Source organism: Melospiza melodia, chromosome 5 (genome assembly GCF_035770615.1).
Source record: "Melospiza melodia melodia isolate bMelMel2 chromosome 5, bMelMel2.pri, whole genome shotgun sequence".
Classification (NCBI taxonomy): domain Eukaryota; kingdom Metazoa; phylum Chordata; class Aves; order Passeriformes; family Passerellidae; genus Melospiza; species Melospiza melodia.
In genome coordinates this window covers 6,738,976-6,757,329 of record NC_086198.1, presented here as the reverse complement: position 1 = coordinate 6,757,329, position 18,354 = coordinate 6,738,976, and the positions used below count along the sequence as shown (strand labels likewise).

Genomic DNA, 18,354 nt, shown 5'->3' with positions numbered 1-18,354 from the left:
GGAAGGAGAGGCTGGAGAGCAGCACTCTGGAAAGGGACCTGGATGTCCTGGCTGATGTCAAGTTAGGCCAGCAGTGCCCTGGCAGGCCAACCCTGTCCTGGGGACATCAGGCAAAGCATCACCAGCTGGGCAAGGGAGGGGATTGTCCTGCTCTGCACCAGGGCAGCGTCACCTTGAATACTGTGTGCAGTTTGGGGTGCCTCAATACAAAAAAAAAAAAAAAAATTAAAAAAAAAAATCAAACTATCAGAGAGCATCCAAAGGAGGGTCACAAGTCTGGTGAAGGGTCTGAAGTTATTGAGAACACTTGGTTTGTTCAGTCTAAAGGAGACTGAGGGGAGCCATCATTGTGGTCTTCAACATCCTCTTGAGGGAAAGCAGTGGGGCAAAGACATTGATCTCATTACAAAACCAGCGACAGGATTTGAGGAAATGGCACGAAGCTGAGTTAGGAGAGGTTTAGTTTGGATCTCAGGGAAAGCTTCTTCACCCAGAGAGTACCTGGGCACTGGAACAGGCTGCCCAGGGAAGTGGTCACAGCACTAAGCCTGTCTGAATTCAAGGAGTGTCTGGACAATGCCCTCAGGTACATGGTGTGACTCCTGGGTCTGCTGTGTGCAGAGCCAGCAGCTTCAATGATCCTGATGGGTCCCTTCCAGCTCAGCTCATTCTATGAGTCTCTGAGTACTCCCTTAATATAAACAAAAAGGAAAACAATTTCTGGAGCAGACATATAAAATTACTTTAAAAAAATTATCATTATTGCATCTGAAATATTTTCTGCTTAGCTTAATTTGCTTGTAAAGATGGCTTCAATTCAAATTTATACTATGGAAAAACAATCTGTTCACCAGAAGACTTTTGTTCTCTCCCTTCTTCCAATTTAGAAAGAAAAGGAGAAGGAAATTCATACATATACACTGCATCTATTGCCCAGAATTAGGGAGGGGAAAAAAAACAATTAAAAAAACACACAAACAAACAAAACCAAAACAAAACCAACAAAAAAAACTCCCTTGAAATGTTGCTTTTTCAATATGCTTACAGTGCTACCTTGAAATACAGATCAACAGTGTCTTCCTATACATCTATGTATTTTTTAGCTGCAGCAAATTACTCTCATATTACTCTCATCTGTGGAAAACTGTTTAGAAGAACATCTATTTAAGGAACTTGTGACTTAATTTTGTAGAACAGCCAAACATCTTGTTGACATGAACATCAAATGAAATCTTGAGTTCTGGATGATTACAAGAGTGTGTCCTGCACACAGGATAAGCATCAGATCATTAAGGATTGTTAGAGAGAGTTTCATACTTTTTAAGGGAAGAATTAATCTGCTTCTGTAAATCTAATAGTGGTCTGGAAAGATTTTGATTTTGTGCAAACTTTTGTAATTTGACAAAAATATACTGTCTTGGTCCATATCTTTTATTCTTTGCTCTTTTTAAATTGTGCATTGGCTTGTAGTGTGGGACACTGGATTTCCATTGCAAAACAATTTTGAGACTTAAACACATTTAGAATATATGACGACACAAAGAAAGTTACATCAACAAAAATGTACTAGAGATTAGAGGAGCTCTCATTTTTCATTCTTCTTATGCAAGTGCAGATTAATGAAGTTCAGAAAGAAATATGGCTTGTAGCTGCACTTACTGCCACCAAGCTAGTTACTCCCAAATGTGAAGTTCAAAGGGAGGAAAAAAAAAAGTAATAGAACATTATCACAGGTTGTAATGAGAGAGATTCTATGACTTTTAGGACTGAAGAATACTTTTTGATAAATTTAAACAGACAGTTGGTTTTCATATAATTACAGAGCGCTCCTGATGAAATTGTGGACCAACTGCTTAATGTTTTACTAGCAGGAAATAGAGCCAAGAGTGACTGCACAGGAAGGAGTTTTCTCTATCCCAGGATTTTCTATATTCTTGGCATTTTCAAGTCAGTTAAGGAATTGGGGTTTGAACTTTTTTTTTTAACCAGCACCACTCCCTTCATAAGTGTTTATCCACTCTGGTTGACCATTCTACTATTTTTTTGTCATTTTTAGCTATTATCAGTGTTGTCCTGCATGAACATCTGAAAAGGCTAGAAGGTGTATTCTAGAGAAAGACACTGATTAAACCTTTGACTAGCCAAACACTACAAGATGATAGGCGATATTAAGCAAAATAACAACCTAAAAATACAAGTGTGAATGGAGAATACAATAAAGTTACACTTCTCCATTTCAATAATTTCACATTTTTTATGAGGAATGGGGGAAGTGACAAATACATATAAATAAAGGTGCAAAGCTTGATGACAAGTGCTCTCTTGCTATTATTTAACTTCAGAATATTTAATTCTATCAAAGTATGTTTTTCACAACGTGGCTTTCCATTACATGGTATGCCCAGTTTTTCACAAAATTACGGCTTGCAAGGAAAAGGGCAGGACACCAAATAGGCTCTGTATCCATTAACAAAGTCAAATGTATAACAGATTTTCCATGCATTACATTACTTATCTTTCATATGTCCCCAGTGCTTGCCTCTATTATTAATAACAAAGGTCAGAACACTTAATATTTGGCAGCACGCTTGACACATAATTGATGGTGCAATATGCTATAATGGTACCTTATGTATCTGTCCTGACTACAGCTGTCAGCTCATTTCATTTTCAAGGATTTTGTGGACAATTCTGAAGAGGAAAATGCTGTCTATAAACCCCTCTGTTTTAAGATGCTTATATTCTGTATTTATTGATTGAGTGAAATGGGTTAAAATCAAGTACTTAAATCTGAATGTTGAAATTACTGGTAAGCAAATGGAAATATTACAGAAGTATTTATAAACACTTCACTTGCATAATAATTTATTGCAATTTTAATGTATTTCAATGCTAGTATTTTTAGAAGTTGATGCCAATAAAAAAATAAAATAAAAATTGTAGCTATAGTTAGGAATTAAATTCAACTTTTATGCCCACTTCTATGGTCTTACTAGAAAAGCCCTGATTTGAATCTCCCATACACTCATTTGTCACCAGCAAACTTGGATGACTGTAGTTGAGAACTTTTAAGTTACCATTCAATACAGTAACAAAACAGAGCCTTACAGAAGCCAAACAGTAACAGTGAACATACATTTTATTTCACATCACTTCAAATAGATGTGATGTGATATAAGTAGAAATAAGTAGAAAGACCACTGCAGTTAATATGAACTAAATCAAAACATCATGACAACAGCAGAGAGATTAGAATCAGTCTCGGCTCCAAGGAGCTTACAAAGCACATCAGACAAACATAAAAAGTAAGAATCAAAGAAGAAAAGAAATAAATAAACAAATCAGTCAGGACTATATTTTGCTTTAAGTGATTTCTACTCACTATGAAATTTTAAATACTAAGAAAAACATCAGGACAAGAAAACAAATAAATGGGAGGAGTAAGGAATGTACAAACTAGATAGGCAAGGAAAAATAAATTTCTTCTTGGGAAGAAATTCGAAAGAATTTGTTAAGAAGGAAGAAAAAGACATAGGCTATAAGGATAAACTTAAGACTAGAGAAGTGTCACTTCTATATTATATATAATGTATTTTTTCTCTTGTTTTGACCATTTTTTTGAGAGGAAGATCATAAACTGCTAGAAAATCATCCTAGGTTTATACTACTTAATATTGCTCCTCCAGTTCATAAGTACACGTATTTAGGCTAAGGTAATCAGTAATGCAAAATTTCCATGTTAAGGGAAATTAAATTTTATGCATGTCAGCATTTTTATGGCAATATTTTATTTAGATATTCTTAGGCAATGCTGGAACAATACCTAAGTTTATAGATTTGCATAAGGGTACTTACATTAAGTCCTTTAGTCAAACATTTAGCTGTTGCTGAGGTTCTGAAACATGCTTCTTGGCTGGTACTTATTCTTCAAGTACCTGCATTCCTCAGTGGTTCTCAACCTTCACTAAAAAAATGCAGGTACTTTCATATATTCAATGGGAATTACTTATGACAATACCCTTTTTTTTTTATCTGAGTTCCTTGGGATGCAGAGAGAAAAGAAAAAAAAAATCTAGTTGCTTTCTAGAGCAGCACTGTAGGCTGCTGCCTGATTGCTTTAGAAACTCATTTTGGACAGCTTGTTCTCACAGGTTTCTACAAACTTGGGCAATCAATACCATTCCTGACTATAACAGAGAGCAGTTTTCAGAACAAGGATTTGTGGCACCTTAGCTAGACTCCTATTTTGGAAGAAATTTCACAACTAGATTATAGTAACAGGAAAGGTTTTGTTCTCACCCACTTCAGCCTGATCTTTCAAAAAAGGTCAATATGTGGATAACACTTTGCTGTCTAAGAGCAGCTTCATCTGCATTGTTTAATTGATTCTAAGGCTTGTACTGAAGCTTCCAGCTAGCATTACAGATAGATTTGGAATCAATAAGGATTTGGATTATTGCTGCTGAAAGGCTTACATCTGATTAAACCTTGGCAACATCAGGCAGTGCAATCAGTACCAGATGAGATTTGTGCATTATTCTCTTGGTCACCAGCAGCTCCAGTGACCGAGTGGTGACAAACGTGTGCAGCATCGTGCACGTCCAGATGCACGACCAGAAGAAAGGGGAAGCTCTTTGTAAGAAAAAAACATTTGTAAAGGGAAAATAAAGGACAACACTGTGATGACTGCTGGGACATCAAGGTGATGAACAGGCACAGACCCCTGCCAGGAAGGACAGAGCAAACAGAATGAGAATGCCAGCACCCTCTGCAGCCCAGCCAGGTTCTGGTGCTGATTGCGTGCGCTGCCTCTACAAGACATCTGGGTGGCTGTCACATGGCAGCTCTGCAGAATCTGACACATTATAAAAACAATATGTTCATTTTGAATGCTTTTAAGCAACTTTTAACTAACATTGAGAGAAGCAAAGCACACAATTCTGAAAAGAAAAGCTTGCACTCCTGCTAGAAATCTTCCTCATTAAAATACCTTACTCTCTCCGAAAAAGATAAAATGCCAGTTAAGCTTTTTTTTTTCTTATATGGGCTGAATGTTGCTGTTTTTTCAAAATACTCTGTAACCTTGTTTTCCTTTCAGCAGTCACATGTATTCTATCAAAATCAGTACAACAGTAAAAACTATCAGGCCATTCAAAGAAGGTTGCTTATTCTCAGTCTTTGCTTAGCTTTCACTGGTATTGCTTTTATTAACAACTATTATTAGCTTTGTCAAAAAAACCAAATATAGAGTCTTTTTTTGAAGAAAACTATTAACATGCTAGCACTGCAATGAGCTGCAATCCTGAGCAAGTGTAACACCGGCAGTGAGAATTAAAATCTCTCTCAGTATCAAATGAAGGGTTACTAAGTGGGGAGGTAAGGGGTAAATTAATTTTAAATGAATTTAAATTAATTTTAATTTGAACGCCAGCACATTCTGAGACACCGTCTGAGCACAGTACCTGCTCTACATGAACACATCCCAGATCCCAATTAGTCAGTGAGCAGGAGCTCTGGCTGTGTATCAAGGGACTGCCTTCAAGAAGGCAGCGGGTAGTTTTTACATCATGTTTTCTATTCTGCAGGACAATCATTCATAAATGAAGGTTGCGCTAAGGGCAGGAATAATAAATTGCACATTTGTAATAACATTTCTGAGTTATGCTGAACACATAGGTTCTCACTGTGATGAGACTATTTAGTTTATAATTCAACACCTTTGCTTATTCTTGAATTTTTGAAAATGCAGTCATTTATAGGAGGGAAATATTACATGAACACACTGTGTCTTATTGTTGAATAATTTCTCTCACTACTAAGTAACTCGCCTTTTCACCAAGTTTTTAAAATCACTATTTGAAACACTGAGAAAATATAATTAATCCATAGTCTAAATATTTAGCAACAGGTCACAGAAATTTCTTGAATTAGTTATACTTTTAAAATGGTTCATAAAACAAATAATTTCACAGGCCATGAAACTACATCATTGAATTTCAAAGACAAACTTGAACTTTATTCCTAAACAAATGTCTTAATCTAAAAAGACCATGATTTCTGTTTTGTTAAACAAATCTTGCACAGTTTACAGATCTGTACAGAAATATTAATTACAAGACCACCTACTTTGTCACTATTACAAAAAAAATTCCAGCCACAAACACAACACACTACTTAAAATTCAAAATAACTAAAGAAAAGTGAGCAAGTAATAACACAATAATTCTATTTAAAAAATCTTAGTTTTTGTATCTATGAAAGAGGAAACAAATAAAGGGGCTCAGAAACCTGCGCATTTTATTTCATTTTAGGGTTTCTAAGTATATGTCATTAAAATTATATTATTATTGGCTTATGCTATTTAGCATCATGTTTTTTCAGTTAATTTGACACAAGCCTATTTAATAAGCCAAAGTAACACACCAGACTAACATATCAGACAGGTTTTGGAAATGAAGCTATTAAATTGTGAGATTTCATTAATAAAAAAAGTACCAGAAGATGCTTTTATTTTTTTTATCAAGCTATTACTTAAATATTTTATGTAAAGGATCTCTGCTAATCCAGGCAAAAAGAAACAGATAATCTGAATTTTTTTAGCCTGAGTAGTTACACAATTCAGAGGATGAGCTACCCACAACCTACTTGTGCCTAACCTGATAATTTGTGTTGGAAATTTGTTCTACTCTGAATTCTGTGTGAAATATCCTTTGGACCACAACTTGACATCTGTAACAGATAAGTTATGCAGAGACAAACCCATTTGTTTAGACATTGAGCCTGTAATACTTTTCTTTTCCTTTTTACTTTCCCTCATTGCCAAACTTCATTGCAAACTACAGTATAATAAAAATCAGTAGCTCTGTGGAGCTGTCACACCTGTTCTGAATGATGGGGAAGATAAAATAAAAATAAGAAACAACAAGGGTCTTTGATCGCAAGAAGAGAAATCATGCTTTTGTACCACTAAAGGAGAAAGCTTACTGTACCATGTAAAACCTGACAGGTATTAAGAGATTTGCCAGCAAGGCATGAGAGATAGGGAAAGGCAAATGAAACCCTGAGAATGGCAAATCCAAGAATTAAATTGAAACTTGGTCACAATTCCCTTTCATGCAACTAAATCAGGAGAAATGTATGTTGCCCATTATTTTTGGCTTAAATTATTCTGAATAGCGTATTGTACAGCAATGTTACTTAAAAAGGATCAGGGAACATCAGCAGTATTAAAACAGATCCTAATTTACACTGACAGGACATAGAGTAATCCAATGCTGAACAGTATGCTATCAGAAGAGTTTTTGAATGAGGCTTGACTCCAGAATGAAGTTATTGCAAGAAGTATGCCCTGAGGACTCAACTTCCATTGAACGGCAAGACATATAACCCCTGATGGAAGATACAATATTGCATCTTGTAATCCATCATAATTGCCATTAGCTGAAACTTGTCCTATACCACCTTGTTGAGCTGCCTCCATTCTTATCCAGGCCCAGAAACTAATGAAAAATAGATTAATATGGATTATATATATTAAAAGGAGGAATACAGAGAGCAGGAGAAAGGGAGAAAGAGGCTCTAGTTATTCCAGGTCTCTGGAAAGACGTAAGGAAGATGTTTTAAATTAGGCTAAGCATAGGCATAAGCCCTACTGTTATACTGAAACATTTAGTAAGGTTAATCTTTTCATCTGCTCTTAGAAGTAAACAAATTTTTAATTTAAAAGAATAGGTTTGTGTCATTGCATTTTGTAGTTACTCGGCCACAAAGTCTTGAACAGAAGAACTTTAGGTAAAGAAACCCAGTCAGATTTGTGACATGAAAACAGGAACAGGAGAAGAGGTAAGGGAGTAAAAGTGTGTTGGTACTATGACTGTGTGACACCCATCTCCAGCTTGGAGCACCCTGAGATTTTATTTTTCAGCAGGAAAAGTGCACATCTTGAGTTGACAGATTCCAATACAAAAAGCAGAAAAAAAAACCAACAAAAGGCTCTCAACTTTATGAAAAAAAAAAAATAGATCCTATAATTTTCATTATCTTCAAAATCAAAGGTTCTAGAGGTTTTCTTAGATTTTAGCAGGAGAAAGCGTCAAAGCAGGAGAACTTATGCAGAGAGAAATTTCAAATTCTCCAGCACTACTGGCAACCTTTCAGGAATTGCTTCTCAAAGCATATGAAACTACTTCCTAAAGACAATCTGGAGAGATTACTTATAACGGTTTTCATATAAAACCACGATGGAATTATGTGCACACAAAAATAATGCAGTAGAAGAATTCCTTTGACTTTTTTCCCCAATAGCTTATGGCACGTACCACAAAGCATACACATGTATTTACAGGATTGCAGTCCTGGACACTGGAATTTTGGACACACACTTAGTAATACCAAGAGCCCATTGTAGTCACTGAGGTCACCATTTACAGGACCAGACCATGAAACAATTTCTGTTTGTTCTTGTATGCTTCTAACATTTCTTTTACTGGGAACTGCAATTTCCTCAATGCTTTAAGAACAGTTCTTTTCAAACAAAGTAGATTCAGACACAAGGAACACATGTCTCATTAGAGTAACTGGCAGTGAGAATGACATTTCTGAATTAAATTTTGCTTCAAAAGAAAGTGTTTTGTTGATTTTCAAATTTATTTGAACTAGGATCACAAAAGAAGGAAAAATGTAAATGGATGAATTTTAAGAACCTTTTGTTTCACACTGAAATAGTTCTAAAATGATCTGGAGAGCAATTATAATTTTAACTTTATAAACATGTAAGGCAAATGCTATTAGATATTTTTATTAATTTAACTAGAGGATATTTCTGAGACCTCACACAATAATCTCCCATGCTCTTTTACATTTAAGAGAAGTCAAATAGCTGCCTTTCAATTATAAGTGCCAAAACTTGAACAGTATCTATTAAATTCCTGTTTTTCCTGAGAAGGAAAGGAACAAAGAACACAGAACTTGCTGTTTCAAAAGACTTAGATTACAGAAATGTTGCCTTAATATGTCTCTTTGCAATTGTTTGCATTCGTCATTTGGATCCATTAGAACTTAAACTATGGCATAATTGTATTTCTTTTTTGAGCTGCCATTAAAATTGACTGTGCCTTTAAAGAAATGTGCCCAGATGCTCTGGGTACAGCTAATCACAGGCACAAAGGCCCAGTCAAGGTCAGGCTGCAACTTTGTCTCTAATTGCCTGGTTATACATTCCTTGTTCACGCAAATCTTCTACCGACTTCAATGGGATTTTTGTTTAGTGAGGATTACAGGATTCAGCCTCCTAGCTTAACTACTGCATCCATACATCTCTGTGTGTAATATGCTTCAGTCCCTACAGTTACAGTATCTGTAGTTTTACCAGCCCTAAATATCATGTTGAGCTTTTTAAGACTTTTAACGTTCCAAAGCCCTAAAATGCAGCTTCTGTTTTTAATCCTTTTCTTTTTTTGGCTCTTCCACAGTCACCACTATTGGACTTTGAATAATAGTTACCTGGAAGCCCATCTTTGTCTTACTGCTGCTATACTTTTCAATTCAAACATTCTAATTTGCTTTCTAAACCTACTGGCATAACTACCGTATCAGCCATTCTGCTAAAACAAAGACAGCATGTTTCCTACTCGGTTACATTTCAGGTCCTTATTAAAGCAATCTGGTGATTTTTTCATGATCTTACCAGTGCCTGTAATAGCTTTTGTTGACTTCTCTAAACATTTTTGCTTGCCACAGCATGTTTGTATTATTAATTCCCAATTCCATTTTTTTTTTTACATGTTTACATCAGGTTGCTTTGCAGTCTTCCTAGTTTACTCCACAACATATGTCCATGAAACATTTTTCCATCATTATACAAACACTACAATCTAGACAAAGTGCATGCCCTCATTTTTTATCAGACCAGCTGTACAACTGAAAGACAAGGGTGTTTCTATGTTGTCAGTTCAAGCCTGTTGGTCTCTTCCTCATCCAAACTGAACACATGAGGAAACCCAGACACAGCTGACAAGACAGTTCACTCCAGTGCCTGATTCTAACAGCACAAAACAAAACACCATGAGCTTGTCCCCAGCTGCTCTAGCAAGAAAAAACCCTTTTTGTCACCTCCTGGAGCATGCAACCTGCAGTATCACACCACACAAAGACCTTTCCAAGGGGCTGAAGCACATACTTTGACAATTTAAAATCAAAAATACACTCAAAACCCCAAAAAAACCCCAAGTTTCTCTGAACTGATGGACCCTCCAAAGCAACAAAACCAGTAATTATGTCTCAGAGACATTAAACAGGAGCTGGGGGTACTGACAAAATGCTCTGACAAGTGTGTGTGCTCATCCTGCTCTGGGCACCATTGACATTGGGCGGACCTATAACCAAGGGGCCTGAGGGCTCACGTTTGCTCTCTACTACAGTCCACAAAGCTCACCTAGATGGAGTCTTTCCTTCCTTAAGAAATGCCATGAACATGAGATACATCTGGTGCAACCCTTGCCAAAGCCTTGATTGACTCCTAACACCTCCCAAAGTAAAGCCTCTGGCACATGGACTCCCTGGAAAGTGAAAACAGATCAGTGAAACTACAGGACAGCACATATAATTTACAGCTCAGTAACCTCCCCATGCATCTCATATCACAACAAAGCCAAGCAACTGTAGCAGAGGGCTACAGTTCAGTCTAATCAAATTTATTGATACATGTTAAATCCCTGCTGCACTTGTGTATTTACCAAATAAATTTTTATTAGGAAATGGGCTTTTCTCCACACTCCCTCCCCATGCAAGGTCTTTGTGGAAATGTAGCTACCTCAAACTCTCTGACCCCTGGATTCTAAACTATCTGCTGGATTTAAGAAAAAAACATTAATTCTGGAAGACTTTATACGACACAAACTTAGCCTCTGTCATTGCAAACACTTCAAGCAAAATACCAAAAATAACCCAAGCAAAGCTGTCCAGGTAGAAAGTCAAGTACTCACTGGTCTTACCACAGGGAAACATTACTTGACTGTCTCACACCCTCTGAACTCCCTCACACTTGTAATCCTACCTTGGGTCATGCTATTTATGCTCTTGTTCTCACTGATGTCATCTCCATTTTTGCAGCATGACACTTTTGATAGAGACGTAGCAAATCTTACATTAGAGGATTCATTGTGAAGAAAAACTTAACTATTTCTTTTTCTACTGATTAGAAAGATGTGCTGGTGAGCACTCAATATTTTTATTATGTTAAACATTTATATTTTTAAACCTGTAGACTTTGTTTCCACCCAGGCCCGAGCTCATATAGGTCTTTGGGTAACTTCAAATGTTTCTGCTAGCCTCAATTCTAAATATTAATTTCTGACTTCTGAGCAATATGTCAACTGTGAGCCAAAGACCAAGAAACTGAGTTCACTGATTTTTGTCTTATGAGAGGCCAATATTCCAACATGCTTTCAATAGCATTTTACTGTAATTTATTAACAAAATTTATTGAGCAGCAGAGAAAAGATGAAGAATTGCTTACCTGAGGACCAGAAGCATAAACTAAAGTGACACAGTGGGTAAAGCATATTCATTTAGTTAAAAAGTCTCTAGTGAGTTGCAAGCAGCAGCAAATATATAATTGCTGCTCCAGGTTTGCAGTTTCTGTGACATCACTATAGGAGTGATAAGAATACTATTTAATGGCATCCACTTTCAAGGTTACCTTATGTTCCCACAGAGTTGGAAGCAGTCACTGCCAAATGACATACAAGCTGGTATTTGTCATGCTTGAAAGGCACATGCTAGTCAGAAGATTGTATCAGCTATTTACTTTAAATGCAAAAGAGCACTTAACTCCCACTGACAAAAAGGGATGCAAACTGGGTAGGTTTAGGACACTGCTACAGTCACCAGGTGCTAGCCTCATATGCAGAAACAGCAGCTAACTCCTGGGGCTCCAGCACCAGCCATTGTACTCTTTTTGCCCTGGCATATACAGCTACAGTGAAGAGCACAGATAATTTCCAGGTGAGGTACAGATCAGTACGGATCAGCCTGTGGGCTTTGCATAAGGATTTCTTACTCTTCTTCAGTATCACAGTGCTCTGTCCCATCAAATAAGGGAGGCTGGATAACCCAGCAGAGAGATGCAGTTTAAAGTCTAGACTGCTGGAATTTACATAAAAGCCATGTTAACTCACTATCCTCTCTGTAAGCAACATGAAGCACACACATGGAAAGTATGAATTAGAACTGGTCAATCCAAATTTTGGAAGGTAACAAAGTTCATGTTACCCAGCCAATAAGTGCATGTTTTCAAACTGAACTCAAAACCACGTCTTTTCTCTGAATTGAAATTCTTGTCTGTCTTATTTTGACCCTCTTTCAGTAAAGCCTGCACTAAGTCATGGTACTTTGCAGCCCGCACACAGAACAGAAAATAATTCTCTGAAGTGTCCAGATACATACTTTCCATTCTTGGCCTTTTTCAGATTTCCAGCAAATACTCAACATTTAAGGATGGATCCCTGTTCTCTGCAGCCACATGTGGCTGGCTTCCTGAGCTCAATGCCAACATTTCCTTGAGCATTCCTTACATGAGCTGCCTAAAACTTCTCCCCACCATCTTTAAGACCAAATGACACAGGTACTAAAGTCTCCCAGCTCTGACTGTCAAAGCTATTTGTGCTTACTGATTCTGCCCATAGATAGACTCCAGTGCTGGCAGACTCAGCACCCTTCTTAGGGAAAGGCTAAGTGATCCTTCTCAGGGCTAAACACACTTGAAGGTAGTTTTGAAGAGCACACAGACATTCCTTATATGAACAGCAACATTTCATTAGACTCTCCCTGTACAAAATTAGTACAAAAAGCACGTAGTAAACACTTTTGTACAAAATCACACAGAAACTGCAGCAAACACATGGAAAAGGAAGCAATAAGTCTTCAGTTCTTAGAGCTTTCCCAATGCAGGTACACACTGAAGCCCCATGTGAATTCACTGAGATAGCCATGTCAGGCAAACAGGCTAGCATGCAGAATTATACCTATTTAGCAGTACCTCCAAATTTAAAGCCAAAGAACTTCTGGGAAAAACAAACAGAAAGCAATCTTTAACTGAATATACCAATATTCCTGGCAAAAGGCCTTACATCTGCTAATAAAAGGTAGAAGTTACACTTGGTATCATATCCTGAATCAGAAGGATAGTATATCAAAACTATGTTGATTTGCCATTATATTTGAAGTCATTGCCTCAGGATTTATACTTAATCCAGTTTTCAGAAAGCATGAGCTATTCTAGATAGAAACAGATGTCAGAAAATGCACTGTCAGACAGAAAATATGGCACATTATTCTAAAAAGAGGCTTATGATTTTTTCAAATAAAAATTAAAAAGACAATTCAATATAGTCAAATCCAGCAAAGGTATAAATGACATATAGTTATATGTGTGTTCTTTCATGACTTCAGATTTATCACTGGTATATTAGTGACTCTGATTTTCATGATTTAGATATATTACTGGGTCACATGGCAGTATTTTTGAAAGTAAGGGAAGACTTAAAAACTTAGAAATATAATTTTAATTTAAAAGTCTTCCAGATTTATGAGTCTTGTCAGGAGGGGGGAATGTGTGTAGGTTTTTTGTTGTTTTGGTGGTTTTTTTTTTTTTTGGGCGGGGGGAATATTCTTTTTTTTGTTTGTTTGTTTTGTTTGCTTTCTTATGGCCAACTAGTACTTTTTACTTTCTAATCCTCCTAGAATAACATATTGGAAAGGTCCCCAATAGTCATCTAGTCAACATCCCAATCAAACTTCCAAAGACAAAAAAATTCAGAATGTCTCTAAAAAACTAGTTCTATTGCTTATCATCCCCATAGAAAATATATTTTCTTATTATATCCTTTGGAAGCCTCTCCTGCTTCAAAATACGATAATTGTCTCTGGTTCTAAGCCTGTGCACCTCAGTGAAAAGCCTGGTTCCATAGCTGAAATAACCTGTAAGTGGAAGACCACTCTTTGGTGCCATCCTCTCAGACCCTTCTCACAGAGCAGATGTTCCAGCCCATCTTGGTGGCCCACTGCTCGACTCAGTCAAGTTTATTAACATCTTTCTTGTTGTTTTCTTTTTCTTTTTGCTGAAAACCAAGCACAATATTCCACATGCGGTTTAACAGTCAAGTAGAGGACAACCACTTGGCTCAATTTAGTGGCCAGACTCCTCTTGAGGGAGCCCAGGACACTGTCAGCCTGCATGGCTGGTGTTCAGCTTCCACCAGGAACCCTAAGTCCTTTTCCACAGAGCTGCTTCCCAACCACTGAGCCTCAGTCCCTATCACTGCAAGGAGCGCTTCCATCCCAGGTTAAAGACTTGCATTTGTTTTTATTGAATCTCAACAGATTCCAGTCAGTTGATTTTTCCAGTGTACCTGAGTCCATCTGCATGGCAAGGAAGTCTATCAGCTCCACTGCCTCCACACCTCCAGTTCGTTGCTATACAAAAACCATATGAAGGTGGGCTCTGTCTCACCAGCATGTACCCTCTTCTCCTGTAACTCTCAAAGGTGTAAAAACATGGTTAGAGCACAGTAACACCAAGGTTGTGGGTTTGATACCTGGGTCATTCATTATTGAGTCCATTAAGAGCTGGACTCAATCCCTGTGGGTCCCTTCCAACTCAGAATAACATGTGAATCTGTGACTGTAGTAAAACAGGACAAATCCCAGGAGAGGGCTCTCATCCACAAACCCAATAATTTCATTAGAAAATGTGATCAGATTTGTCAAGCATGATTTACTCTTGGCATGCACAGTCTAACTCCAAAAATATCCATTTACCAGTTCTCTAATTAAACCCAAAGTTGGCTCTTTTTAAGGGCAGGATGATACTCAGCTACTTGAATTCCTCACATGAGCTTCAGTAATTCATAGTTGCTACAAGCCAAGGCTGTCTTTGATTATTGCCTTCTTGGCCAGATCTTAATTTGTGAGGACTCTCTCGCTCAGATACATTGCACCCTCAATTAGTGTCCTTTTGACAGTCTCCAGAAACATCCTGGGCTGCTTTAATGTGTGGCCCTTCCAGAAGGCAGGAGGGAGGCTAAAATCTATCCCAAGAACAAGGGTCTCAGAGTTGCCTAAACATGACATTGTCCTATTCCCACACTAAGCAAGTGATCCCTAAAATAGGCTCACCATTATGTCACTCATTCCTGCCCCTCCTCCGATCCTGATCAACAAGAAACCCATCCACTCAAACTGCTTCTACTTGCAAAGGGAAACTCCCATTCCTCTCTTCTCTGCCAGTCTTCCTACATCCATCCATCACAGTTGTTCCAACAATGCCTTATTGATGGGTCTGCATGCAGAGGTCTGTCTCCTCCTGATTGATTCCTATGCTGTGTGCATCTCTCTGCAGGCAATTCTTCTCTGACAGTCTATAAACCAGAAGATTTATGTTTTGCTTTGGAGTTGTTCTTCCTCAGATTTGACCATCTGCTGGTAGTACTTTTCTGTCTGTCATCCAAATTTTGCTTGTTTTCTTCCAACAAATTTTTTCCTTCTCTTTAAAATCTGTGGCAATCCCTCTCAACTCCAGCAACAAAACATTAATTAAAAAGTACCTACAGACAATCTCACAAAGTTTGTCTGTCAGCTGTCACACTTTCAAATTAGCACTGCTACTTTGGGAGAAGCTGTACTGCTGCAAATTAAAATTATGAAAAACCCATGGAAGTCTATGCAGTAACATGTTCAATCAGTATCACATATGTAGGCAATGGGAGGAAAGGTTTTATCCTAGCCAAACAAAGACAAAATTTCATCTAACACAGTGAGTTTAAAGACCAGAACAGAATACTGAAAATATTACCTGGAACTGAGAAAACAGCCACATAAGTACAGCTATCCTGCACTGATACTCCAACCACCTCCTTTAAAAGTTACCCTAGGAATATCTACAGATTGCAGTCCTGAGACTGCCTAACTCGATTTCACTTGGCACAGGATGCACTCTGCATCAGAACACGGGCACCCTAGCTGGGAGGTGCAGCTGATTCCCTTGATGGACAAGAGGCCTTGACAGAAAACATTTCCTGAGACAAAAAAATCAGCAGGGCCTCAGTTCTGCTGAGGATACTGACCAGCAAGACACTGAAACATTAATCAACAGTGAGGATCACCAGCCTCACATCTTGAACTACACTTCCACTTCCTTGGCTAAGCCTGCAGAAGAGCTTTAGAGAATAACAATACAGGCTACCATTAATAAGAAGTGTATGCAGTTTCTCTTCCAGCAAGCCAGTGGACTGATGGTAACTTAATATTTGTTTAGCAAACAGAGGTCACTTGAAAAAACAAGATGTTATTGACCCCTACAGTTAGTACAAAAAACCTCTGAGAGAAGGAATAGACACACAATTCAATGTGCTGGAAAAAAAGTGTTAATGTTGACTACTGAATGAAAACTCTACCAAACAACTCCCACTGATGGGTTACTGCTATAATATTGTAAAAAAATGTAGATCACTTGTGGTTCCTCCTAAACAAAATACTCACGATCCAAATTTCCAGTTGAGAATCTTCTTTCATCCAGACTTAATTCTGAGCACATCTTTTTGAATTAAACCAAGAAGATAATCCCCAAGGTGAATATAAAGTGATATAAACAATTGTAGGGCTGGAGTTCAGATTAGACATAATTTTAAATTTATTTTTGAAAAAAGCTTTCTATTACAAGGTGACTATTCCTATATTTACACACACTCTTAAACAACACATGTAACTGTTAAGTATAACTTCCTATATATTGCTTGGTTAGACAAACTTTTTTTAGAAGCAAGATCATAGCAGAGAAAATGGTATAGAAAAACCAAAAATGCATGGCCAAAAGAGGCTATTTCATGAAGGCTTTTTCCAAAATGCAGACAAAAGAAGGTTGTGTACATTATAAAACTGCTAGACTAAAATAAAAATTGTTTCTATAGCTAAGTTCTGCTCCTTTTCAAATCTGGAATGAAAAGGCAGCCCAACCCCTTTGCTAGAAGTGCTTGCAAATAAAAAAAAAAATCATAATTGAAGGAGCCATTTCTGGCTGTTGTGACCAGAGCTACACTGATTTTAGTGGAGTTGAGACTATTAAGAGCAGCTGAAGATCTGGTCTTCCAATTTAAATTCTGTCTTGACTTTGAGTAATTCTGTTGAGGTCACTAGAACAGGGTTACTCAGGACATAAATTTGCCCCAAGGGCTTTTGTTGCCTGAGATATATTTATATTACATTAATGTATAAACAGAAAATGCCTAGCAAGTTCCAGTAAAGCAATTAATGTAATTAGTTTGTAACTTGTGCTCAAGTCTCTCAAGGGTTACTGAGGGTCAAATTAGGGAAACACATTTCTGAAAAGCACAGGTCCTAAAACAACAAAGTTTCATCTGACATCTTTAAGTGGTAGCACCTCTGTATTTTGACATCTAATAATCTTTTTAAAGAGTAAACAAATGCAAATGAAAGAATAAAATACATCTGAAATGCTGGAATGTCAAATTTAACAGCAAATTATAATTTCGTGTGTTTCCAGAAATAAAAATGCTTTAGTTAATTTCTATTTAAACTTCAGAACATTATAAAGATACAAATAACAACAAAAGCAAGATTTTTTTTCCCATATATTCTAAAACAGAAAAATTCAGGTGCAAACAAAAAGTAACCACTTTTTACTGTCTGTAACCTCTCCCCATCTGGAGTTTAGGGTCCAGTAAATCTTGCACCATATGAAGCACACACAAGTTAGCAGGATTGGGCCTAAGCACTGAACATCAGTGGACCACAGCAAGCTGTTTAAGGAAACTGATGCCACTTGTCATACACGTGAACCAAGCAGCAGCATGGTTTCATTTAGAAAGGCAAAAGCTGAAGGTTGAGAAACACTCTAAGACACTCATTATCTATAAGAATGTCAGGGAGAATATTTTTTTAATTAACTGAACCTGTCTGAGAACCCTAAACAGCCACTAAAATATAATTAAAATGAACTATCAAAGGTCACCATGGACCATTTGTTCATTTGGATAACAACAGAGGCAGATACCAGCCGTTGATAACTCCCATTTATTGAATTTATTAACAAGCTGCAGGAATGTGCTTCTTGCATTACATGACTATGCATATTGAGCAATTGTTTTATTTCAACTTAACTTTCTTCCATTTTACATAGTTCACAACCCTTTATGCTACGCAAACACAAGACTATTTTTAGATCCTGTTATGTCACACATGACATTTATCAACATGTCAATTAGTTACAGAAAACTGAAGAGTATGGAAATGCAGTCTCCTTAAGGGCTAAAGGGACCAGATAAACCATGACTTTACAAC

The 18,354-nt window shown here is 37.3% G+C and overlaps 1 protein-coding gene across 5 annotated transcripts in view; it reads right to left on the bottom strand.

Moving 5' to 3' along the window:
* VEGFC (vascular endothelial growth factor C) overlaps window positions 1-18,354 on the bottom strand; it is a 68,992-nt gene that overhangs the window by 20,299 nt on the left and 30,339 nt on the right. The window contains exons 1-2 of one of the 5 annotated variants that reach the window (XM_063156162.1): window positions 10,983-11,028; window positions 10,433-10,556 (exon numbers count right to left, since the gene is read on the bottom strand). The exons of 3 other annotated variants lie outside the window; for them this stretch is intronic. The gene's annotated coding sequence lies outside the window, so the exon portion shown is untranslated. Of the gene's footprint in view, window positions 1-10,432; window positions 10,557-10,982; window positions 11,036-18,354 lie in introns of those variants that run through there. One more of the 5 variants, XM_063156163.1, reaches the window with a different exon arrangement.